At 35.2% G+C, this 27,122-nt stretch overlaps 2 long non-coding RNA genes across 2 annotated transcripts in view; one reads left to right on the plus strand and one right to left on the minus strand.

The window, feature by feature from the left end:
- Positions 1-1,877, plus strand: part of LOC309628619 — a 238,162-nt gene extending 236,285 nt beyond the window's left edge. Inside the window, exon 2 of the long non-coding RNA XR_014244589.1 lies at positions 1,166-1,877. This is a non-coding gene — a long non-coding RNA (uncharacterized lncRNA). The remainder of the gene's footprint in view (positions 1-1,165) is intronic.
- A 4,592-nt stretch (positions 1,878-6,469) lies between these two features.
- The window catches only part of LOC309628614, a 49,059-nt gene continuing 28,406 nt past the window's right edge, over positions 6,470-27,122 (minus strand). Inside the window, exons 2-3 of the long non-coding RNA XR_014244584.1 lie at positions 10,779-10,835; positions 6,470-8,486 (exon numbers count right to left, since the gene is read on the minus strand). This is a non-coding gene — a long non-coding RNA (uncharacterized lncRNA). The remainder of the gene's footprint in view (positions 8,487-10,778; positions 10,836-27,122) is intronic.

A 27,122-nucleotide genomic window follows, 5' to 3' on the forward strand; every position in this document is an offset into this window, starting at 1 on the left:
GAAAAACCAGGTGGTGTCATTTTCTCAAAAGAGAGTATAACAAAGTTCAACAATCAGTTATTAAACCCAGTCAAACAAAGCATCAGGCTGAAAATATCAGATTTTCCATTTTGTGAACATGGTAAATACAGGTAATTACTATTAAATGGTGAACTCTATGTTCTTTAAACTCTAAATAAAATATCAAGCATGTGTTAAATATAAAATTTCTCCATAAGAAATACAAACTGTTTATAAAGCAATTACCAGAATTTTATCCATATCCAAATGTTCAACGAAAAACTTCCATTCTTATAAATGTGAAGATGTTTATATGAAGGTTATTAAATCATACCACTAGAGAAAGTAAGTAAACATTTCTTTAAAGTTCTGGACGTATAGCCTCTAATTTTTTGCTTTTATACTAAACAGATTAAAATTGTAACACAATTTTAGGAGTCACACTTTCCCATTTTATCATCTGTAAAATTAAAACGATTTTATAATTGGTGATACACCACAAATTCATTGTATGTTTTTTAAAATATTTTTTCTACATACTCACAAAATAATGATTCCTCTTGGAAGCAATAGCATTTTTATTTTAATTAAAAATGGTAAGCATAAGACCTTCAAGATGGCAGAAGAGTAAGACGTGGAGATCATCTTCCTCCCCACAAATGCATCAGAAATACATCTACACGTGGACCAACTCCAACAGAACACCTACTGAATGCTGGCAGAGACCTCAGACCTCCCAAAAGGCAAGAAACTCCCCACAGACCTCGGGAGGGCAAAAGAAAAAAGGAAAAACAGAGACAAAAGAATAGGGACGGGACCTGCACCAGTGGGAGGGAGCCGTGAAGGAGGAAAGATGTCCACACACTAGGAGCCCCTTCGCGGGTGGAGACTGCGGGTGGTGGAGGGGGGAGCTTCGGAGACACGGAGGAGAGCGCAGCCACAGGGGTGCGGAGGGCAGAGCGGAGAGATTCTCGCACGGAGGCTCGGCGCCGACCAGCACTCACCAGCCCGAGAGGCTCGTCTGCTCCCCCGCCGGGGCGGGCGGGGCTGGGAGCTGAGGCTCGGGCTGCGGTCGGATCGCAGGGAGAGGACTGCGGTTGGCGGCGTGAACATAACCTGAAGGGACTAGTGCACCACGGCGAGCCAGGAGGGAGTCCAGGAAAAGGTCTGCAGCTGCCGAAGAGACAAGAGACTTTTTCTTGCCTCTTTGTTTCCTGGTGCGCGAGGAGAGGGATTCAGAGCGCCGCCTAAACGAGCTCCAGAGATGGGCGCGAGCCGCGGCTCTCAGCGTGGACCCCAGAGACGGGCATGAGACGCTAAGGCTGCTGCTGCCACCACCAAGAAGCCTGTGTGCGAGCACAGGTCACTCTCCACACCGCCCCTCCCGGGAGCTTGTGCAGCCCGCCACAGCCAGGCTCCCGGGATCCGGGGACAACTTCCCCGGGAGAACGCACGGCGCGCCTCGGGCTGCTGCAACGTCACGTGAGCCAGCCTCTACTGCAGCAGGGTCGTCCGGCATTACAATTATAACTAACATACCACTCCCCACCACCCACCCCCAGCCTGAGTGAACCAAAGCCCCCTAAACAACCACTCCTTAAACTCCTTACTCCTTTCTGTCTGGGCAAAGAACAGATGCCAGAGGTCTACCTACATGCAGAGGCAGGACCAAATCCAAAGCTGAAACCCAGGAGCTGGGCAAACAAAGAAGAGAAATGGAAATTTCTCCATAAAGCCTCAGTAGCAGCAGATTAAATCTCCACAGTCAACTTGATGTAACCTGAATCTGTGGAAAACCTGAATATCTTGGGTCACAAATCAAGCCTTGGTAAATTTAGGAAAATTGAAATCATATCAAGTATCTTTTCCGACCACAATGCTATGAGACTAGATAAAAGTTGCAGGAAAAAAACTGTAAAAAATACAAACACATGGAGGCTAAACAATACGCTACTAAATAACCAAAAGATCACTGAAGAAATCAAAGAGGAAATAAAAAAATACCTAGAAACAAATGACAATGAAAACACGATGGCCCAAAACCCACAGAATGCAACAAAAGTTCTAAGAGGGAAGTTTATAGTAATACAATCCTACCTCAATGAACAAGAAAAATCTCAAATAAACAATCTAACCTTACACCTAAAGGAACTAGAGAAAGAAGTACAAAAAATCCCAAAGTTAGCATAAGGAAAGAAATCAAAAAGATCAGATTAAAATAAGTGAAAAATAAATGAAGGAAACAATAACAAAGATCAATAAAACTAAAAGCTGCTTCTTTGAGAAGATAACATTTATAAACCATTAGCCAGACGCATCAAGAAAAAAAGGAGAAGACTCAAATCAAAAGAATTAGACATAAGAAAGGAGAAGTAACAACTGATACTGCAGAAATACAAAGGATCATGAGAGATGACTACAAGCAACTATATGCCAATAAAATGGACAACTTTTAAGAAATGGACAGATTCTTAGAAAAACACAACCTTCTGAGACTGAACCAGGAAGAAATAGAAAATATAAACAGGCCAATCACAAGCACTGAAATTGAAACTGTGATTTAAAATCTTCCAACAAACAAAAGCCCAAGACCAGGTGGTTTCACAGGCAAATTCTATCAAACATTTAAAGAAGAGCTAACACCTATCCGTCAAACTCTTCCAAAATATAGCAGAGGGAGGAACACTCCAAACTCATTTTATGAGGCCACCATCACCCTGATACCAAAACCAGACAAAGATGTCACACAAAAAAATAAAAACTACAGGCCAATATCACTGATGAACATAGATGTAAAAATTCTCAACAAAATACTAGCAAACAGAATCCACAGCACACTAAAAGGATCATACACCATGATTAAGTGGGGTTTATCCCAGGAATGCAAGGATTCTTCAGTATATGCAAATCAATCAATGTGATACACCATATTAAAAAATTGAAGGATAAAAACAATATGATAATCTCAATAGATGCAGAAAAAGCTTTTAACAAAATTCAACACCAATTTTTGATAAAAACTCTCCAGAAAGTAGGCATAGAGGGAACTTACCTCAACATAATAAAGGCTATATATGACAAATCCACAGCCAACGTTGTTCTCAATGGTGAAAAACTGAAAGCATTTCCACTAAGGTCAGGAACAAGACAAGGTTGCTTACTCTCACCCCTCTCATTCAACATAGTTTTGGTAGTTTTAGCCACAGCAATCAGAGAAGAAAAAGAAATAAAACGAATCCAAACCAGAAAAGAAGTAAAACTGTCACTGTCTTCAGATGACATGATACTATACATAGAGAGTCCTAAAGATGCTACCAGAAAACTACTAGAATTTGCTAAAGTAGCAGGATACAAAATTAATGCACAGAAATTTCTTGCATTCTTATACACTAATGATGAAATATCTGAAAGAGAAATTAAGGAAACACTCCCATTTACCATTACAATAAAAATAATAAAATACCTAGAAATAAACGTACCTAAAGAGACAAAAGGCCTGTATGCAGAAAACTCTAAGACACTGATGAAAGAAATTAAAGATGATACAAACAGATGGAGAGATATACCATATTCTTCAACTGGAAGAATCAACATTTGTGAAAATGACTATACTATCCAAAACAATCTGTAGATTCAATGCAATCCTTATCAAACAACCAATGGCATGTTTCACAGAACTAGAGCAAAAGATTTCACAATTTGTATGGAAACACAAAAAATCCTGGAATAGCCAAAGTAATCTTTTTGATTTTTTGAATTTTAGAATTTTATTTATTTATTTATACAGTAGGTTCTTACTAGTTATCCATTTTTTATATATGGATACATTTGTATGGAAACACAAAAGACTCTGAATAGCCAAAGTAATATTGAGAAAGAAAAATGGAGCTAGAGGAATCAGGCCCCCTGACTTCAGACTATACTACAAAGATACAGTAATCAAGATAGTATGGTACTGGCACAAAAACTGTAGTATAGATCAATGGAACAAGATCGAAATCCCAGAGATAAACCCTCACACCTATGGTCATCTTATCTTTAACAAAGGAGGCAAGAGTATACAATGGAGAAAAGATAGTCTCTTCAATAAATGTTGCTAGGAAAACTGGACAGCTACATGTAAAAGAATGAAATAGAACACTCCCTAATACCATACACAAAAATAAACACAAAATGGATTATAGACCTAAATGTAAGGCCAGACACTATAAAACTCATAAAGGAAAACATAGGCAGAATACTCTCTGACATAAATCACAGCAAGATCCATTTTGACCCACCTCCTAGAGAAATGGAAATGAAAACAAAAATAAACAAATGGGAACTAATGAAACTTAAAAGCTTTTGCACAGCAAGGAAACCATAAACAAGATGAAAAGACAACCCATAGAACTGGAGAAAATATTTGCAAATGAAACAACTGACAATTAATCTCCAAAATATATAAGCAGTTTATGCAGCTCAATATCATAAAAACAAACAATCCAATCCAAAAATGGGCAGAAGGTCTCAAAAGACATTTCTCCCAAGAACATATACAGGTTGCCAACAAACACATGAAAGGATACTCAACATCACTAATCATTAGAGAAATGCAAATCAAAACTACAATGAGGTATCACTTCACATGGTCAGAATGGCCATCATCAAAAAATCTACAAACAATAAATGCTGGAGAGGGTGTGGAGTAAAGGGAACCCTCCTACACTGTTGGTGGGAATGTAAATTGATACAGCCACTAGGAAGAACAGTATGGAAGTTCCTTAAAAAACTAAAAATATAACTACCATACGACCCAGCAATCCCACTACTGGGCATATACCCTGAGAAAACTATAATTCCAAAAGATACATGTACCACAATTTTCATTGCAGCTCTATTTACAATAGCCCGGACCTGGAAGCAACCTAAGTGTTCATTGACAGATGAATGGATAAAGAAGATATGGCACATATATACAATGGAATATTACTCATCATACTGGAAGTTTTAGCTAGTACAAGAAGACAAGAAAAAGGTATAAACATTTATTGATTAGGAAGAAGGAAATAAAACTCTCTTTCTTTTGGCAGATTAAGCAATTATCTAAGAAAAATCAGCATTAGTAATTAAATCATTAAAAATCAACATCAACCAAAAACTTCTGGAGACAATAAGCAATTATAGAAAGTTTGCAGGATACAAGGTTTTTATGGTATAGTCCATTGCTCTTTTATACACCATCAATGGACAATTAGATTTTAAAATTATGAAAACAATACCATTGACATTAACATAAAAAATCTGAGGAGATATGGGGATATATGTATATGTATAGCTGATTCACTTTGTTATAAAGCAGAAACTAACTCACCGTTGTAAAGCAATTATACTCCAATAAAGATGTTAAAAAAAAAAAAAAACTGAAACACTGAGATATAAATCTAAGAGAACATACACAAGATATGTGTGAGGAAAACCACAAAACTCTAATGAAGAATCAGAGATTATCTAAATAAAGGCAAATAATAATAATAAACATATTCATGATTATAAATAAATAAATATTGTCAAGATGTCAGTTTTCCCAATTTGATGTACAGGTGCCAGAGCATCCCAATCAAAACAATCAGTGTAGTTAACCCAATATTGAAGAGAACTAAGTAGGTGTACTGATACAACCAGACTTCAAGTTGCAGTAATCAAAACAGTGTGTGTGGTATTAGGAAATATTACACAAGTCGATCAGTGGAACAGAAAAGAGACCTGAAATTGACCCACACAAATATAGCCAAGTGATATTTGATGACAGAGCAAAGGCAACTCAGTGGAAAAATAAGAAGTGGTGCTTAAATAACTGGACAGCCACACACACAAAAACTTAATATTATATCTTTCACAAAAATTAACTCAAAATGGATCATAGACCTAAATGTAAAACACAAAAGCTATAAAACTCCTAGAATATAATGTAAAAGGAAAGCTAGGTAACCTTCCTTTGGTTTGGTGATAACATTTAAGATAGAATACCAAAAACAGGAACTTTCCTGGTGGTGTCGTGGTTAAGAATCCACCTGCCAATGCAGGGAATGCGGGTTTGATCCCTGGTCCCGGAAGATCCCACATGCCGTGGAGCGACTAAGCCTGTGTGCCACAACTACAGAGCCTGCGCTCTAGAGCCTGCGAGCCACAACTACTGAGTCCATGTGCCGCAACTACTGAAGCCCACGTTCCTAGACCCATGCTCTGCAACAAAAGAAGCACCGCGATGAGAAGCCCGCGCACCACAACAAAGAGCAGCCCCTGCTCGATGCAACTAGAGAAAGCCTGCGTGCAACAACGAAGACCCAACGCAGCCAAAAAAAAAAAAAAAAAAGAATACCAAAAACATAATTCATGAAAGAAAAAATTGATGTTTGATTTCATTAGATTTAAAATTTCTGCCTAGCGAAAGGTTCTGTTAGGATAATGAAAGGCAAAACACAGAACAGGAGAAATATTTGCAAATCACATCTGATAGAGGATTTGTTTTCAAACTATATAAAAACCATTGAAACTCAACAGTAAGAGATCAAACAACTCAGTTAATAAATGGGCAAAATAACTTAAGAGACTTTTCACCAAAGAAGATATACGGATAGAAAATAAGCATATGAAAAGATGCTCAACATCAAAAGCTTTTAAGGAATTGTAAATAAAAACAATTAGATACTACAGCAGATCTATTAGAATGGCTAGAATTCAAAACACTGACAACACTGAGTGCTGGTGAGGATATGGAGCTTCTCACTCATTGCTGGAGGGATTGAAGAATGGTACAGCCACTGTTGAACACAGACTGGCAGTTTCTTTTAAAACTAGATATAGTCCTGTGTATGACCGAGTATTACACTCCTCCATCTTTGCTCAAATGAACTGAAAACTTATGTCTACACAAAAACCTACACACAAATATCTGTAGCAGCTTTACTCATAAGTTTTAATACTTGAGTAATACAACCAAGATATCCTTCAGTAGGTAATTGAATAAATGAACTATGGTCCATTCAGACAATTGAATATTATTCAGCATTGAGCTATCAAGGCACAAAAACACACAGAGGATCCTTAAATGCATATTGCCAAGTGAAAGAATTCAATTTGAAAAGGCTATGTACTCTATGATTCCAACTATATGACATTCCAGAAAAGGCAAAATTAACGAGACAATAAAAAGATCAGCTATTGGCCGGGAATTCAGGGGGAGAGAGAGAAGGATGAATTAGTGGAGCACAGGAGATTTTTAGGGCAGTGAGAATATCCTGTAGGATACTGCAATGGTGGACAAATATAGTACATATTTGTCCAGAAAAATCATGGAATGTACAACACAAAGAGTGAATCCTAATGTAAACTATGGACTTTGGTTTATAATAATGTATCAATATTGGTTCATTAATTGTAAAAAGCATACCACACTAATATAAGACATTAATAAAAAGAAACTGTGTGAGGGAGGAGAGGGGCTATATGAGAAGTCTCAGCACATTCCATTCACTATTTTCCTGTAAACCTAAAAATGATCTAAAATGTAAAATCTATTAAATTAGATTTCTTTTAATACAGAAAAAAGGATTTAATGAGAAGCTTATAAAATTGGAAATAAAATTAATTCCATCAGACAACTGCCAAGAGTTCAATGAAGCAGACTGTTTATCACACCACTTTAATGAAAAAGAAAAAAAAAAGCAAAGAAAGGAGACAACATGAATAAGTGATGCATTACACAAGGCTGAGTTCCAGTACACAGAATATGTTCAAAAAAGACACATTTAAGTTTACTCAAAATTTTTACTTTTCCCACCACTAATATGTAGATAATGGAAACAAATTAAATACTGAAATAAGAATTGTTAGATTACCTTGGTTATGTATCAGAATGATACATAACTCTGTAAACAATTTTTTGTAGTCTTCCCACTATACATCTGACCTTTTTGGCTTTTTCTTCAGTTTCCTTCATTGTTTCAACATTTTACATAACGTCAAAAATGTCTTTCATTGGTTTTTGTGTTTTTTTGGCACCTTTTTAAAAATTAGTGAACTTGAATTTTTCTATGAGAAAGTATCCAATATGGCCCTGTAGTCTTCCCTTCCCTCTTTGCAACAGTTCCAAGCCACCAAGAAGTAGAGTATGTTTACCTATTTTTGAGTTTGGACTGGACTTTGGCAAACAAAATGCAGTGGAAGTGGTGGTATACTCCTTCTTAGCATTGACTGCAATAGGCTTTGTGTGTTTCTACTCTCTCTCTTACAATTCAAAACCATGTGAACAAATCTAGGCCAGCATGCTGGAGGGTGAGACCACATAAACAGTAACCCAAGCTTTCCAAGGTATCCTTTATGAATGACATTTATGAGTGAGCCAGCCACAGCCAGCCCACCAGCTGCCTGAAGATACTGAGTGGGCACAGTGATACTGGATAGGAACGATCCGGTCCAGAAGAATCACCCAGATGTCTGCCAACCTGTAAATACATGAATTAATCAACTGCTTCAATTGCTTTAAGTCACTAAGTTTAAGACAGTTTGTTACACAGCAAACGTTAACTAAAATAAGAAACTTCAAAATACACAAATATAATAATGACTGTCAAGACCTTTCTTCTCTTATAAGCTTTCCCCTAAAATTCTTGTTATTTACTTATTATCTCCAAGTGGATACCCCACTGGCAACTTAAACCTTTTCAATACTGAAATAATTTTCCTTCTTTTAAATGTTTATTTTTCTTGTATTTATTGTATTCAGTCATATTACCACAAAATCATACAAATTTGAAAAAATATTGTAGTTATGACTTTCTCTTAATACATCATCAATTGACTAATAAATCATCCTCTTTCATAAATGTATCACTTTTATTTCTATTTATAGCCTTCACCGAGCACATATTTGGCTATAGCCTAGATAATTTAATCTCTCCTTAACTGCTCTTTTTATTTGCAGGGTGTCTTAATTTCAGTATAAATCTTTAGAAACATAATTCTATTTTGCAGTCATTATTGTGTAAAATATCTTATAAAATTAATTTTTTTCCTGATACTTTTTAAGGAAAATTATATCATATCTGATACATACAAACAAAATCTATTTAGATCAGTTCCTCGACTACAATGCCTGTATTTCTACCTTAATTTGGTCACTGATTCTCTCATTCCACCTTCCAACTATTCCAAAATATGCACAGTTTTCTATACCTTCTTACCTTTGTAAATGCTGTTTCCTCTGCCTAGAATTCCCTAAATTTATCACCATTGTATGTCGGCTGTCCTACTTTAAGTACCAGCTCATATATTATCACTTGCAACTGTAAATGGAACATATTATGTAGGAATAAAAAATATGTTACCTTAGGAAGTAAACAAATATGATCATTGAGGCAATAATATTTTCCATTTGTTTTTTTAAAAGCACCTTTGAATCATTCATCAAGTAATATGTCCTGTCCTTTTAGGAGACTGTTTGTGTCTTCTATGGTATTACAGTTAAAATGTTGCCCGCATTTTTTTCTTCCTAACGCCTCCACTGTCTTCAAATAAGTTAATTTAATAGTCACTTTTTTTGATAGATCACTATATTCATCTTAATTATAAGCTTTTATAATGCATTAAAAAAAAGCTATGAGTAAAATTTGCTTTGTGCAGAGAGACCTGGTACCATTGGAGGTGCTGAATTTTCTACTTTCTGCAATCATGTAGTTAATGTATGTCCTAGAAGGCGCTATCGTTTAAAGAATTCTTAGTATCTCTTTTTCTGACTGTACTGACACAAATTAAAGACTGACCTGAAAATTTCTTTCCAACAGTTGTCATCCCATCATGTTTATGTATCAACCACTTACTCTACATCAGGCTAAACCCCCTCTAATCAGTGGATCTTGCCTCTCATATTGTCCTTGCATGTCTAGTTGACTGTCAGCTCCTTGGTTTCATCTTCCAATGTGCTACATTGGTGACAGTGCTCAGAAAACACTCAGTTTTACTGACACCCTTTAGAGATCATCCGCGATGCTGGAAATCATCTGTTTTTTGGTTTTTTTTTTTATTCTCACTTTGTCATCTCTGGGGAGGATAGACTCCTTGCATCTTAAAAACTCATGCAATGAGAAATGGTATGCTAAGCACTTCTGGGATTATAGTTAGTTTTTACAGGTGATTATAGTTTCTTGCAAATCATAAATAATTGCACACAGTTCCCAAATTATCAATTGCAGTAGCTACTCTGTTAAATTTACCTAGTTATATAATTTATCATTTAAAAAACTGAATAAAGAGCTTTATTGAAAGATTTATCCAATGTGACTATCATTTTGAGACGTTTCTACTTACAAGAAAAATTGTGCATTGTACTCAGAATTGACAGAATTTTTATCTGTAATTTATGGTAAATATTTCACATGTCAAATATCTTTGCACCTTAATATTTTTTATCAAATCACTTGTGGTTGTTGAATTTTGCAAACACTTCAATAATTTTGACATTAGCATTTATATATTTTCAACATTTGATTTATTAAAATTATATTATATTTATAATTTATATTTAAAATTATATTGATTATATAGATTTTTTGGTATTAAAACTGCAATCAATAACTCACTTGCTTCACTATAGCCCCATACTTATCTATCAGGTAATTTAAAATAATATTTACTTACTTTAATATTATAGAATAATATTTGCTTAAGAATCACTTAATTTGTTAAACTCTTATATACATTTTCATTTAATCCTCAAACAATGATGTTTGTTTCCTAACCGATTGTTCCTCAAGCATGCTCTTTTCCTGTCTCCATCTTTTGTTTTTCATCACCATCTGCAAACGTCCAAACACTTTAGTTTAAAAATAACTTAAAAAATAATTATGCATCCTTAATACCACTGAAACATTTTCTCTATTTATAAAATTGTCATTGTAGGCTATTTCAATAATAGTTATCAGATTGTATTTGGTTTGATAACAATTTGCATATTTGTACTGGGTCTTCACCCTTGTACTGTAAGGTTCAGGAGGGCAGTTTTGAATTCTCATAAAGTCTAGTACAATGATTTGTATAGAGTAAACACTTTAAGTGTTTTGGTATAAGTGATGAATAGGTATCATGTGGTAAATTACAAATAATGAAGATCTCATTGTGTCATTTTTATTGCAAAATTTCACTTACATAATTGTGATTATCAAAAATTTTATACCATTTATTATCATTATTTTTCAAAATACTAAAAGAAACATTTTCTAGAGTTCCGTGCTTCAAACGAGTGGAAACTGTTTAAGAGATAAAAAGACATAAGGCTATCTGCTGTTTGAAGAAGAGAATTAAAGAGGATACCGTTAATTCTTAGAAGAGAGAGAAATGCTCTTGTTTTCACATAGGTGACTGTCAAATGTTAGGCGGTTTTGATCATCACCTTGCCAACTCATTGAAAGGCAGATTGCTGTGCCAACATCTTAAAGATCTCAAATAAAGTCTAGGATAAGTTGCATTTTAAACCTTTAAGTGATTATGATAAGGGTGATTCATGTCTAGGACTTATTTATTTGTTTGTTTTAAAGGATTGCTATGACTATCTTTGCATTTTATTTTTTTTAATTTTTTTTTTTTTCATCTTTTGACTGCACCACACAGCATGTGGGATGATGGGATCTTAGTTCCCAGACCAGGGGTTGAACCCATACCCCCTGCTGTGGAAGCACAGCGTCTTAACCACTGGAACACCAGGCAAGTCCCTCTAGGAGTAATTTAGATAAACACTGTTAATGGTTTTTACTTGCTTGTTTTTTTTCGTTTTTTGTTTTTTGTTTTGGTTGTTGTTGTTTATCTGGGTAGGGAAAGAAGGTATACTAAAAGAAGTAAAGCAGGTTAAGATTTATGTCACCTTATATAATACAATAAAGAATGTATTAATTGGCATCTCCAAATGCTACAGAAAAGGCATGTTTGGGAATTTGGAAATGGCTGTTGAGAGGAAGAAATACCCAGGACATAGTGGAAAGGTTAGATTGGGGAGAATTATAAATGGTAAGAAACACAAATTGTCAAAGATGACAGATGAAGGAGAAACTGGGAAAAATACTGATGGCTAGTATTTAATCTGGTCCTTTTTCTGATTTCAGATTTAATCTCTACTTTCCCACTACATTCTTGTTACTCTCAAATGTTCAAAGTGTCACCGCTATAAACTTGCATTATTTATTTATTTATTTTAGGAATTACAGGTAAGGAGAAAAAAATATATGGGCAGAACAGAAGGGAAAGAAGACAGCTCTGGAAGGTGATAATTGAAACTAGGCCTAGGAACAGGTATTAGGTGTGAGAAGTCATAGAAAACCATAACCAATTCTTCAGGCATCATCAGAAGTATTGTTAATGGTAATGGGAGATTTTCAATAGGACCTGGGATGAAAACTGTAATCATTTTATTTGGATTAAGAGGAAAAGGTGAATATAAAAGCCTGGGGGACAAGGAACCCAAAGAGTTATATAGGCTTGAATATTTGAAAGCATTTTCATCTATTTAAGCATATGTAGAATGCTAAAAATCTGAACAGGTGTGTATTTTTCTTAATTATTTTAATTAAAACTTTCTTAGAAATAGTGATTCTGGTTAAAGTTGGCAGATAAATCTGAAGATGGAAATAGGTATAAATAATGGCAATTTGCAATGATAATCCAGAATAAAACAGCTGCTGCAAATGAACATTTCACAACAAAATTCAGAAAAATAAGGATGGTAATTGGGTAAGATCAAGAGACCAAATAGAAGTTCATGAACAAAATATATAAAAGAATAAAAATTCCAACCAATCTGTTTTCTATGTACATCATGCTTGGAAGGAAAGTTGTTTAACTTCCAGAATAATGAGAAGGTTTACTTAGTTATTGAATCAGACATTGAAATTGGGAAAATGATTTGTTCTGTAACTCTGTAATATATAATTTTGGGGATGTGTATATGAGATGTGTAGGTCTGATAAAACCTCTGCATCACAAATTTAAAAAGCTGTAGCATGGTTTATGCCCAACAGTTTTATTCATAGTCTAAGTAATTTTGTTTAGAAAAGATACTGTCTGATACTTTGATACCTAGTCAGAGAAATCAGCTTTGAACTCTTGGGAAATGACTTAAGAACATACACTGAGAAGTAATGAGAAGCTTTAAATTGTTTACTTAGCAAGGAAACCAACTTGCTTGATCTAATGCCTGAGAGTCTCTCTTCATTCTTCCTTTTGTCCTCATTTTTTGTTTGAAGCAGGTCAAGGAGCAAATACCTATTATATCCTGTGCATTTGCTAAGGATATTTACCCCTCATTATCACATCATTCTTTATTCAAAGAATATTTGATGTATATGGCAGCCTTTGAACCTTAAGGATGACTATGAAGAAATATTCAAATAATGCTTTGAATTCACAACAAATACACATCAACATTTCAGAAGATAAACTGATCAGAATTTGCTAAATGCCATAGGAAATTCATTTTGGATAAGGAAAAATAATTTGCTTTGTAAAAATTCACCACCTATGATTGAAAGAATAAACAATTATAGGAGGTTTATTTGATATGGTCTATCCCAGTTAAAAACAGCTACCTCTAATCAAAGACCTGCACAGTCCTCAAGACTGCCAGCATTATTTTCACTCTGAATTAGTTTGTATTTTTCCACAGAAACTATTTATTTTATTTTATTTTTAATTTACTAATGGAAATACTCATATCCAAAACATCTTCCTATTTCTGCCACTGCTGCTTCAATTGGCTGAGAATTTTCTTCTCCAATTAGGAACCAAAATTAGTGTTAAAGTTTTAATGTGAATGAGGAAATAGAAAAGAAACATGAGACACACTTCTCCATAATTAAGCATAATTTTCCTAAAGCCAAAAATCCATGGGAAGAATAGAATTAAAATATACAGAATTTATTTTAGAAATTACTAATTTAAAAAAAGTATTTGAAAAAGTTTTAAAACAATAGCATAAAAATATATCCTCATTGCTATCACTTAAAGAAATATAATTTTCTGTTTCGATCACAAATAAAAAAGGCAGAAATAAATAAATAAGTGGTAAACAAGTCCTAAAAGAAAAATGTTATCAAAAGTTGAAATGTTAAAAAAAATTCAAAGACAATTTTATACCAATATTTTAGAATCTTAAGGAAAATCTACTTTGGCCACTTTCAAATGTACATCCATAATTATTGTATAAGTGTCTTAGAGAAACCTTATTAAATTTTGCATTTAAATTTGTTTTGGCTTTTCAACAACATTAAGAGAAAGACATTCTTGGTCTATGATCATTAGAGGTAGAATGTTCTGTGCCTAGAATTTGTGAAGAGTATCAGTGGTGAGAAACGGATTGCAAGTACTAATATGTTTGTGTGTTAGTTTTTAATGAGATAGATTTATGGAAATTACTTTTCAAAAATGCAAATTGGTTTAATAAGTATATCCCTAAGAAATAGTCAACTAGGAATACCCAAATTGACCTGGATGCATGATAGACCAATAAAAAAATAATGAGGAAAATTAAACTATTAACCAATTAATGAAAAGATAATGTGATCTACCAATTCCTCAAGTTTTATTATGTTTTTCTTTCTTTTTTAATAGATATTTAATAGTGAATGTGATATTTATATGGATTGCATTAGTTTCACCTCAGCACCTGTTAAAGTCAATCTTTCCAATCTATTTTGTGATGTCTCTGTTTGATACCATAAAACCCATAAATGCATCAAAGAATTCATAGATTTTATTCTATAAAGTTGGTCTTTATCTGAACATGTATTGGTGCTTAAAAATATCATGTTGCTGGTATTTTTTTACATTGGTAAAATAGTCATATTAATACTAATTCTTATTTCATATTTGAAATTAGTTTTAAAGGTTTTCTGAAATATGTACTTTGGGGATTCAATTAAATAATGAGTTATTTCATATGTATTTAAATACTGAGGTAATTCATACGTGTGTGTGTGTGTTTTATTCACACATTTTTATACTATTACTAATAGGTTACTCAGTGAATTAAGGAAAAAAATCTTAATAATTAATTTAAAGTAAATTTATATTATAGGTGTTCAAGCATCTATAAAGTTATTTTGGGTACACAAATGCATTTTTTTCCTACATTAGAGGGAATATTTATTGTAAACTATTCATTGAAGTTTGTTGAACACCACGTGGTGTTGGACATGGTCAAGAGATAGATAATAAATAGGGAATAAAGCAGTAAATTAGTAAACCCTGTATTCATGTTGCTTATACTCTAATATGGCAAGATGGACATGGGTGTAATAAATAATAAAATATACAGTATATATACAACAATGGGTGCTAAGAATAAAAATCAAGCTAAGAAGGAGGACACTGAAAGTTGGGGCCCACTTTCAATCTTAAATAGAGTGGTCAGAGGATGCTTCACTGGGCACTTGACAGTTTATCAAAGAAGTAATGGAATTGAGGACAGAAACCAAGCAGACGGCTATTTGAAGAAGGCCCTTTATAGGTAAATGAGTCAGAATTGTGCCTGTAGTGAGGGAAGAACAGAAAGAAGGCAAGTGGTGCTGAATGAAGTGAGCAAGGGGGATAAGGGAGGTGAGGTCCAAGTAATGATGTGTGTTGGAGGATTCTGATTGTGAGAAACTTGTAGGACAATGTAAGGGTGCTGAATTTTAAGTCTGAATGAGGTGGGAAGACAGTGAAGGATTTTATGTTAAGAGGCAACATAACTGTGGCTTCTGATGGATTCAGACTTGTTATTCTAGCACCAAGAACACACACAGGCATGAGCTTTGTTCCCTAATCATCTATAGTTAACACCTACAAGTGTGATGAAGCAACCAATTATACAACCAAATGTATATAATGCTACAGAACATACAAAATGGAGTGGAACTTAACCTTTTTATATTCACATTGTCCAGGATTCCTGTGAGAAAATCTTAAGCAATAATGGTAAAATATTGTCATACTTATTTTAAAATCTTCAGAAATCTAGCATAAAAATAATCTCTCTTCTTTGTCCAAACTATGAGAAAATGGATCTAAATACATATGTGCATAAGGAGACGTTTCTTCTTTTAGTGAAGATATAATCTGCTATTTTTTTTCACCCAAAAGATGCCACGTCAATGCAGAACAACTTATTGGGTGGGTTCTGTATAGCTACTCTATTTTTATTTTTTTTGAGTCACTGTAAGCTCTTATTAAAAGGCAGCTATGAATTGGACTTTAGGATATTATTTGGGACACTTCTGCTGTATCAAGGAGAATGTATTTGATATTTCTGAATTGGGTCAATTCTAAGTTCACAGCAGTGATAGATGTTTCTGGTCTTCATATTTTTATGTCCCACTTATTATTTCAAGAGATATGTAAGAGTAAAAGATATTTAAATGTAAAAGAGTTAAACAAATTAGCTCACAATATATGTTCACATTGTTATCTTTCTCCAAGAAATTTCATAACATAAGAATAAGTTATACTAGAAATAGCCTCATCCACCAGAGGGCAGAGAGCAGAAGCAAGAACTACAATCCCACAGACTGTGGTACAAAAACCACATTCACAGAAAAATAGACAAAATGAAAAGGCAGAGGACTATGTACCAGATGAAGGAACAAGATAAAACCCCAGAAAAAAATAAACAAATGAAGTGCAGATAGGCAAACTGTCAGAAAAAGAATTCAGAATAATGATAGTGAAGATGATCCAGGAACTCAGAAAAAGAATGGAGGCAAAAATCAAGAAGATGCAAGAGATGTTTTAAAAAGACCTAGAAGAATTAAAGAACAAACAAACAGAGATGAACAATACAATAATTGAAATGAAAAATACACTAGAAGGAATCAATAACAGAATGACTGAGGCAGAAGAACAGATAAGTGACCTGAGGACAGAATAGTGGAATTCACTGTGGCACAATAGAATAAAGAAAAAAAATGAAAAGAAATGAAGACAGCCTAAGAGACCGCTAGAACAACATTAAACACACCACCATTTGCATTATAGGGGTCCCAGAGGAGAAAAGAGAGAGAAAGGACCTGAGAAAATATTTGAAGAGATTATAGTTGAAAACTTCCCTAACATGGGAAGGGAAATAGCCACCCAGTCCAGGAAGAGCAGAGAGTCCCAGGCAGGATAAATCCAAGAAGACCGAGACACACAGTAATGAAATTGGCAAAAATTAAAGACAAACCAAAATCTTTAAGAGCAACACGGGAAAAACAACAAATAACATGCAACAGAACTCCCATCAGGTTAACAGCTCATTTCTCAGCAGAAACTCTACAAGCAAGAAGAGAGTGGCATGATATATTTAAAGTGATGAAAGGGAAGAACCTACAACAAAGATTACTCTGCCCAGAAAGAATCTCATTCATATTCAATGAAGAAATCAAAAGCTTTACAGACAAGCAAAAGCTAAGAGAAATCAACATCACCAAACCAGCTCTGCAACAAATGCTAAAGGAACTTCTCTAAGTGGGAAAAAAAAGATAAGAAAAGGGCTTACAAAAACAAACCCAAAACAATTAAGAAAATGGTAATAAGAACGTAGCTATAGATAATTACCTTAAAAGTAAATGGATTAAATGCTCCAACCAAAAGACATAAACTGGTTGAATGGGTACACAAACAGGACCCATGTATATGCTGTCTAAAAGAGACCTATTTCAGACCTAGGGACACATACAGACTGAAAGTGAGGGTATGGAAAAAGATATTCCATGCAAATGGAAATCAAAAGAAAGCTGGAGTAGCAATACTCATAAGAGATAAAATGGACTTTATAATAAAGAGTGTTACAAGAGACAAGGAATGACACTACATAATGATCAAGGGATCAAACAAATAAGAGGATATAACAATAATAAATATCTATGCATCCAACACAGGGCACATCAATACATAAGAGAAATGCTAACAGCTATAAAAGAGGAAATCGACAGTAAAATAATAGTGGGGGACTATAACACCTCACTAACATCAATGGACAGATCATCCACACAGAAAATTAATAAGGAAACACAAGATTTAAATGACACAATAAACCAGATAGATTTAATTAATATTTATAGGACATTCCATCCCAAAACAGCAAATTACATTTTCTTCTCAGGTGCACACAGAATATTCTCCAGGATTGATCATATCTTGGGTCACAAATCAAGCCTTGGTAAATTTAAGAAAGTTGAAATCATATCAAGGATCTCTTCTGACCACAATGCTATGAGATTAGAAATCAATTACAGGGAAAAAAATCTGTAAAAAAACACAAATACATAGAGGCTAAATAATACATTACTAAATAATTAACAGATCGTCAAAGAAATCAAAAGGAAATAAAAAAATACCTAGAGACAAATGACAATGAAAACATGATCTAAAACCTATGCGATGCAGCAAAAGCAGTTCTATGAGGGAAGTTTAGAGCAATACAATCCTACAACAAAAAACAAGAAAAATCTCAAATAAAATTCTAACGTTACACCTAAAGGAACTGGTGAAAAAAGAACAAACAAAACCCAAAGTTAGTAGAAGGAAAGAAATCATAAAGATCAGAGCAGAAATAAATGAAATAGAAACAAAGAAAACAATAGCAAAGATCTAAAAAACTAAAAGCTGGTTCTTTCAGAAAATAAACAAAATTGATAAACCTTTAGCCAGACTCATCAAGAGAAAGAGGGAGAGGACTCAAATCAATAAAATTAGAAAGGAAAAAGGAGAAGTTTCAACAGACACTGCAGAAATACAAAGCATCATATAAGACTACTACAAGCAACTCTATGCCAATAAAATGGACAACCTAGAAGAAATGGACAAATTCTTAGAAAGGTATAACCTGCTAAGTCTGAACTGGGAAGAAGCAGAAAATATGAACAGACCAATCACAAGTAATGAAATTGAAACTGTGATTAAAAATCTTCCAACAAACAAAAGTCCATGACCAAATGGCTTCAAAGGTGAATTCTATCAAATATTTAGTGAGGAGCTAGCACTCATCCTTCTCAAACTGTTCCAAAAATTGCAGAGGAAGGAACACTCCCAAACTCATTCTACGAGGCCACCATCACCCAGATACCAAAACCAGACAAAGATACTACAATGAAAGAAAATTACAGACCAATATCACTGATAAATTTAGATACAAAAATCCTCAACAAAACACCAGCAAACAAAATCCAACAACATATTAAAAGGATCATAAATCATGATCAAGTGGAATTTATCCCAGGGATGATTCTTCAATATATGCAAATCAATGAATGTGATACACCATATTAACAAATTGAAGAATAAAAAACATACAATCATATCAATAGATGCAGAAAAGGCTTTTGACAAAATTCAACACCGATTTATAATAAAAAGTCTCCAGAAAGTGGGCATAGAGGAAACCTACCTTAATATAATAAAGGCCATGTATGACAAACTCACAGCAAACATCATTCTCAATTGTGAAACAGTGAAAACATATCCTCTAAGATCAGAAACAAGACAAGGATGTCCACCCTCATCACTATTATTAAACATAATTTTAGAAGTCCTACCCACAGCAATCAGAGAAGAAAAAGAAATAAAAGGGATACATATTGGAAAAGAAGAAGTAAAACTGTCACTGTTTGCAGATGAAATGATACTATACATAGATAATCCTAAAGATGCCACCAGGGGGACCTTCAAGATGGTGGAGGATTAAGGTGTGGAGATCACCTTCCCCCTCAACAAATACATCAAAAATACATCTACATGTGAAACAACTCCTACAGAACACCTACTGAACGCTGGCAGAAGACCTCAGACCTCCCAAAAGAGCTGAGTGGCTGACAGGGACTCTGTGCTCTGGCCCCATATCAGGCCAGAGCCTCTGAGGTGGGAGAGCTGAGTTTAGGACATTTTCCACCAGAGAACTCCCAGCCCCACATAATTTCAAATGGTGAAAGTGCTCCCTGAGATCTCCATCTCAACGCTAAGACCCAGCTCCACTCAACAACCAGCAAGCTACAGCATTGGACAACCTATGCCAAACAAACGGCAAGACAGGAACACAAACCCACTCATTAGCAGAGAGGCTGCCTAAAATCATAATAAGACACCCGAAAACACACCATTGGACATGGTCCTGCCCCCAGAAAGAAAAGATCCAGCCTCATCCACCAGAACACAGGCACCAGTCCCCTCCACCAAGAAGCCTACACAATTCACTGAACCAAACTTACCCACTGGGGGCAGACACCAAAAACAACAGGAACTATGAACCTGCAGCCTGCAAAAAGGAGACATCAAACACAGTAAGTTCGAAAAATGAGAAGACAGACAAATACACAGCAAATGAAGGAGCAAAGTAAAAACCCACCAGACCAAACAAATGAAGAGGAAAAGGCAGTCTACCTGAAAAAGAATTCAGAGTAATGATAATAAAGAAGATCCAAAATCTTGGAAATAGAATGGAGAAAATACAAAAAACGTTTAACAAGTATCTAGAAGAACGAAAGAGCAAGTAAAAAACGATGAAAAATGCAATAAATGCCTCAGTAAATTTAAGAAATTTAAGAAATTTAAGAAAATTGAAATCATATCAAGCATCTTTTCCGAACACAACACTATGAGGCTAGATATCAATTACAGGAAAAAAATATGTAAAAAATACAAACACATGGAGGTAAACAATACACTACTAAATAACCAAGAGATCACCGAGGAAATCAAAGAGAAAAACAAAAAACACCTAGAAAAAAATGACAATGAAAACACAATGACCCAAAACCTATGAGATGAAGCAAAAGTAGTTATAAGAGGGAAGTTTATAGCAATACAATCATACCTCAAGAAACAAGAAACATCTCAAATAAACAATGTAAACTTATACTTCAAGTGATCAGAGAAAAAAGAACAAAAAACCCCCAGGGCTTCCCTGGTGGTGCAGTGGTTGAGAGTCTGCCTGCTAATGCAGGGGACACGGGTTCGAGCCCTGGTCTGGGAAGATCCCACATGCCACGGAGCTGCTGGGCCCGTGAGCCACAACTACTGAGCCTGCGCGTCTGGAGCCTGTGCCCCGCAATGGGAGGGGCCGCGATAGTGAAAGGCCCGCGCACCGCGATGAAGAGCGGTCCCCGCACCGCGATGAGGAGTGGCCCCCACTTGCCGCAACTGGAGAAAGCCCTCGCACGAACCGAAGACCCAGCACAGCCAAAAATAAATAAATAAATAAAAATAAAAGTAGCTATAAAAAACCCCCAACGTTAGCAGAAGGAAAGAAATCATAAAGATCAGATCAGAAATAAATGAAAAAGAAATGAAGGAAACAATAGCAGACATCAATAAAACTATAAGCTGGTTCTTTGAGAAGAAAAACAAAATTGATAAACCATTAGCCAGACTCATTAAGAAAAAAAGGGTGAAGACTCAAATCAATAGAATTAGAAATGAAAAAGGAGAAGTAACAACTGACACTGCAGAAATACAAAGGATCATGAGAGATTACTACAAGCAACTCTATGCCAATAAAATGGACAACCTGGAAGAAATGACCACATTCTTAGAAAAGCACAACCTTCCGTGACTGAACCAGGAAGAAATAGAAAATATAAACAGACCAATCACAAGCACTGAAATTGAAATTGTGATTAAAAACCTTCCAACATAAAACAGTCCAGGACCAGATGGCTTCACAGGTGAATTTTATCAAACATTTAGAGAAGAGTTAACACCTATCCTTCTGAAACTCTTCCAAAATATAGCAGAGGGAAGACCACTCCCAAACTCATTCTATGAGGCCACCATCAGCCTGATACCAAAACCAGACAAAGATGTCACAAAATAAGAAAACTACAGGCCAATATCACTGATGAACATAGACGCAAAAATCCTCAACAAAATACTAGCAAACAGAATCCAACAATGCTTTAAAAGCATCATACACCATGATCAAGTGGAGTTTATCCCAGGAATGCAAGGAGTCTTAAATATACGCAAATCAATCAATGTGATACACCATATTAGTAAATTGAAGGCTAAAAACCATATGATAATCTCAGTAGATGCCAAAAAAGCTATTGAAAAATTCAACACCCATTTTAAATAAAAGCCCTCCAGAAAGTAGGCATAGAGGGAACTTACCTCAACATAATAAAGGCTGTATATGAAAAACCCACAGCCAGCATCATTCTCAATGGTGAAAAACTGAAAGCATTTCCACTAAGATCAGGAACAAGACAAGTTTGCCCAGTCTCACCACTATTATTCAACATAGTTTTGGTAGTTTTAGACACAGCAATCAGAGAAGAAAAAGAAATAAAAGGAATCCAAATCAGAAAAGAAGAAGTAAAACTGTCACTATTTGCAGATGACATGATACTATACATAGAGAATCCTAAAGATGCTACCAGATAACTGTAAGAACTAATCAATAAATTTGGTAAAGTATCAGGTTACAAATTTAATGCACAAAAATCTTGCATTTCTATACACAAATGATGAAAAAGCTGAAAGAGAAATTAAGGAAACACTCCCATTCACCACTGCCAGAAAAAGAATAAAATACCTAGGAATAAACCTACGTAAGGAGACAAAAGACCTGTATGCAGAAAACTATAAGACACTGATGAAAAAAATTAAAAATGATACAAACAGATGGAGAGATATACCATGTTCTTGGATTGGAAGAATCAACATTGTGAAAATGACTCTACTACCCAAAGCAATCTACAGATTCAATGCAATTCCTATCAACTACCAATGGCATTTTTCACAGAACTAGAACAAAAAATTTCACAATTTGTATGGAAATGCAAAAGACCCCGAATAGCCAAAGCAATCTTGAGAAAGAAAAATGGAGCTGGAGGAATCAGGCTCCCTGACTTCAGACTATATTACAAAGCTACAGTAATCCAGAAAGTATGGTACTGGCACAAAAACTGAAATATAGATCAATGGAACAGGATAGAAAGTGCATAGATAAACCCATAAACATATGGTCACCTTATCTTTGATAAAGGAGGCCAGAATATACAATAGAGAAAAGACATCCTCTTCAATAAGTGGTGCTGGGGAAACTGGACAGCTACATGTAAAAGAATGAAATTAGAACATCCCTAACGTCATACACAAAAATAAACTCAAAATGGATTAAAGATCTAAATGTAGGGCCAGACACTATAAAACTCTTAGAGGAAAACATAGGCAGAACAATCTCTGACATAAATCACAGCATGATCCTTTTTGACCCACCTCCTAGACAAATGGAAATAAAACCAAAAATAAACAAATGGGACCTAATGAAACTTAAAAGCTTTTGCACAGCAAAGGAAACCATAAACAAGACGAAAAGACAGCCCTCAGAATGGGAGAAAATATTTGCAAATGAAGCAACTGACAAAGGATTAATCTCCAAGATTTACAAGCAGCTCATGGAGCTCAATATAAAAAAAAGCAAATTACCCAATCCAAAAATGGGCAGAAAACCTAAATAGACATTTCTCCAAAGAAGATATACAGATTGCCAACAGGCACATGAAAGAATGCTCAACATCATTAATTATTAGAGAAATGCAAATCAAAACTACAGTGAGGTATCACCTCACACTGGTCAGAATGGCCATCATGAAAAAATCTACAAACAATAAATGCTGGAGAGGGTGTGGAGAAAAGGGAACCCTCCTGCACTGTTGGTGGGAATGTAAATTGATACAGCCACTATGGAGACAAGTACAGAGGTTCCTTAAAAATCTAAAAATAGAACTACTATATGACCCAGCAATCCCACTACTTGGCATATACCCTGAGAAATCCATATTTCAGAAAGAGACATGTACCACAGTGTTCATTGCAGCACTATTTACAATAGCCAGGACATGGAAGCAACCTAAGTGTCCATCAACAGATGAATGGTTAAAGAAGATGTGACACATATACACAATGGAATATTACTCAGCCATAAAAAGAAACGAAACTGAGTTATTTGTAGTGAGGCGGATGGACCTAGAGTCTGTCATACAGAGTGAAGTAAGTCAGAAAGAGAAAAACAAATACAGTATGCTAACACATATATATGGAATCTAAAAAAAAAAAAAAAAAATGGTCATGAAGAACCTAGGGGCAAGACGGGAATAAAGATGCAGACCTACTACAGAATGGACTTGAGGATACAGGGAGGGGGAAGGTTAAACTGGGACAAAGTGAGAGAATGGCATGGACATATATACACTACCAATTGTAAAATAGATAGCTAGTGGGAAGCAGCCGCATAGCACAGGGAGATCAACTGGATGATTTGTGACCACCTAGAGAGGTGGGATAGGGAGGGTGGGAGGGAGAAACGAGAGGGAGGAGATATGGGGACATATGTATATGTATAACTGATTCACTTTGTTATAAAGCAGAAACTAACACACCATTGTAAAGCAATTATACTCTAATAAAGATGTTACAATAAAAATAAACAGGTAGTGATTTGCGTCCTTCTCCAAACTATCCAGGTAAATCCTGGGTTTTAGTGGGAGAAGGGGGTGTTCTAAAATTGACATTGAAAATTTCCCTAGATGAGAACTTCAGTTTACAAGTGAGCTGAAGTGGTTTGTGGCATTCAAGTAGTCTAGTCAACAATTAAGAATACCCAATAAAATAGAGAATATATTGGTCTTAATTCATCCGAAAGTGCTGTCATTTAGCTGCTATAAAATTAAAGAGGGGAGAATCTCACAGAGGTAATTTTTGCATCCACTTTACCCTGGGGGCTTGTTCTGATTTGAGTGTGGGCAAGGAGCCAAGGATCTAAGCACAAAATCAAATATAGACAATGCAGAGGAACAGAGAGATCAGAAGTGTTTCCAAAAAAAATGGGGAGACTCTAGGCTGTTACTAGTTTTTCCCTTAGTACAGTTGCTGAATTCTGGCAAAAATGCAGCCTAGACTTGACTTGACAAAATCTCTAATTTTATCAAAATATTCAGAAACCACATTTTCTGCCTAACAGAAGAGTCAGCCAACTAAGGAGAAAGATATTATCATTTGAACCTCCATAACATTAACATATGATTTCCATGTAATTAAACCACCAGGCTTGCCAAACGAGAGATAAATCTGATTTAAAAAAAAAAAAATTAAGAGTATAAACAGACAATATAAAGAAATTCACAAGGAATCCAGACATTGAAGTTAGCTAATTAGGACTATAAGAGAACTGTGAGTTACAAAATCAATATATGTAGAAAATAATAGAGAAAATAGAAGAGGAATTGAAGAAAGTTAGATAATTGGAATAAGTATAATCTACAAACATATTTGATAATTGTATAATTATTTAATAAATTGGAATCTACAAAAGCATTTAACAGAAGTTCTAGAAATTATAATTACAATATGTAAAATTAAGGTCCCATTAAAACATTTTAAAAACACGTTAGACATGACAGAAGATTTGTTATTGAACTGGAGACAGGCCATTAGAAAATGTAACATAAAGTGCTATGGTGTGGGCATGAAGAGTGCCACATCCTAAAAAGAGAGAGAGAATGGGAGTGAGAGAGAGAGAGATGTGCGTAAAAGAGTGGAAAAGCCCAACATTCTTGGAATTGGAGAAGAGAATATGAAAAGTGCAGGAACAATACTCAAAATAATAGCAACCAAAGATTTTTCAAAATGTGTGCAACTTAAATAGAGTCAAGAAGCATAGTAAACGCCTAGAAGAATAAGTACAAAAAGTGCCATGAAAGACACATCAGTGTAAGAGTGCTGAATAGTAAAGACAAAGTGAATAAATAATAAGAGCAGTAAGGGTGAAAATATCCATTTTCTTCAAGGGATAATTAACAGTACTAATTATTGTATTAGATTACAATATGTCAAGGATGCATATTAAATTTCTGGTATAATTTCAAAAGAAGAACAAACATTGTATAGCCTAATGTTTAACAGAGAAATAAACATGGAACAATAACAAATTATAGATGAAAGACAGCATAAAAGAGACAGAAAATTAACTGTCAGATATTCATCAATTCATATATATGATATGTATATATTTATCAGTTATTACGTAAGATATAATTCAACTAAATACTACAAGTAATAGAGTGAGAACGTCAGACTGGGTTTCTAAAGTTTGAAGTGAAAAGGAGATACACTTCAACTATAAGGACACAAAAAGCTTGAAAGTAAATTGAGGAAAAAAGATACCATGTAAATATGTTACTGAGTCTAAGCTCATCCTGTGTGCCACACGACAGGCCAATAAATCAAGAGATGAGTTGCTGGGACAAGGAATAGTGACTTTATTCGGAAAGCCAGCAGACCGAGAAGATGGATGGTGGACTCGTGTCCCAAAGAACCATCTTCCCCGAGTTAGAATTCAGGCTTCTTTATATTAAAAGAGGAGGGGGTATTGCTGGTTGTTGAAAACTTCTTGGTGCAGGAATCCTTTGTTCTTGCTGCTGTGTACGTAGGTCAAGTCACGATATTACTGTAAGCCTCCATCAAGACAAATGTTATACTCTGTTCAAAGTGTTATGTCTTTAAAGCCTTGAGAATGGGCTATCCTGTATATCTCAGGCTATAGGCAACATTCTTTTACGAAGGTGCAGAGCCAGCAGGACTGAGCACAGGCAACAGAGCCCAAGTCTTAGAGCTAAAGGAATAGATTCAATATGGAGTCAAGTTTGTTCTTCTCTGTTACAAATATAAACCGAAACAAACCAAACAAACAAAAAAACAAACATCATTGTGGAGTTATATTAACTCAGTGGGTCTGCGAGGAGTCCAGCTCTCTGTGTGATGTTCCCAGGCCTGACCGTAGGCATTTACAAAGGCTCTACCTGGCAGGCCCACTGCGAGAGCTGCCCTCCCCGCACCAGCCTTGCTGCACAATGAGTGCATCTCAGGTCCGAGTTGCAGTCAGGACTCAGGGTCCCCTGGCCAGCCCTGCTCTTACACACAGCTGCAATCCCAGCCCAGGTGTTTTCATTGGGAGGCCTATTTACTTGAGGTCTATGTAGGAGGCCTTCCTCGGTTGCCTTTGCTGAGATGTCTTTATGGTAGACTGGAAGGTGCTTCTCCACTTAACTCAGTAATCAGACTTTTCCCTCTATTAGAACTTCCTC

This window comes from Balaenoptera borealis, assembly GCF_965194805.1.
Source record: "Balaenoptera borealis genome assembly, chromosome: 4".
Taxonomy (NCBI): domain Eukaryota; kingdom Metazoa; phylum Chordata; class Mammalia; order Artiodactyla; family Balaenopteridae; genus Balaenoptera; species Balaenoptera borealis.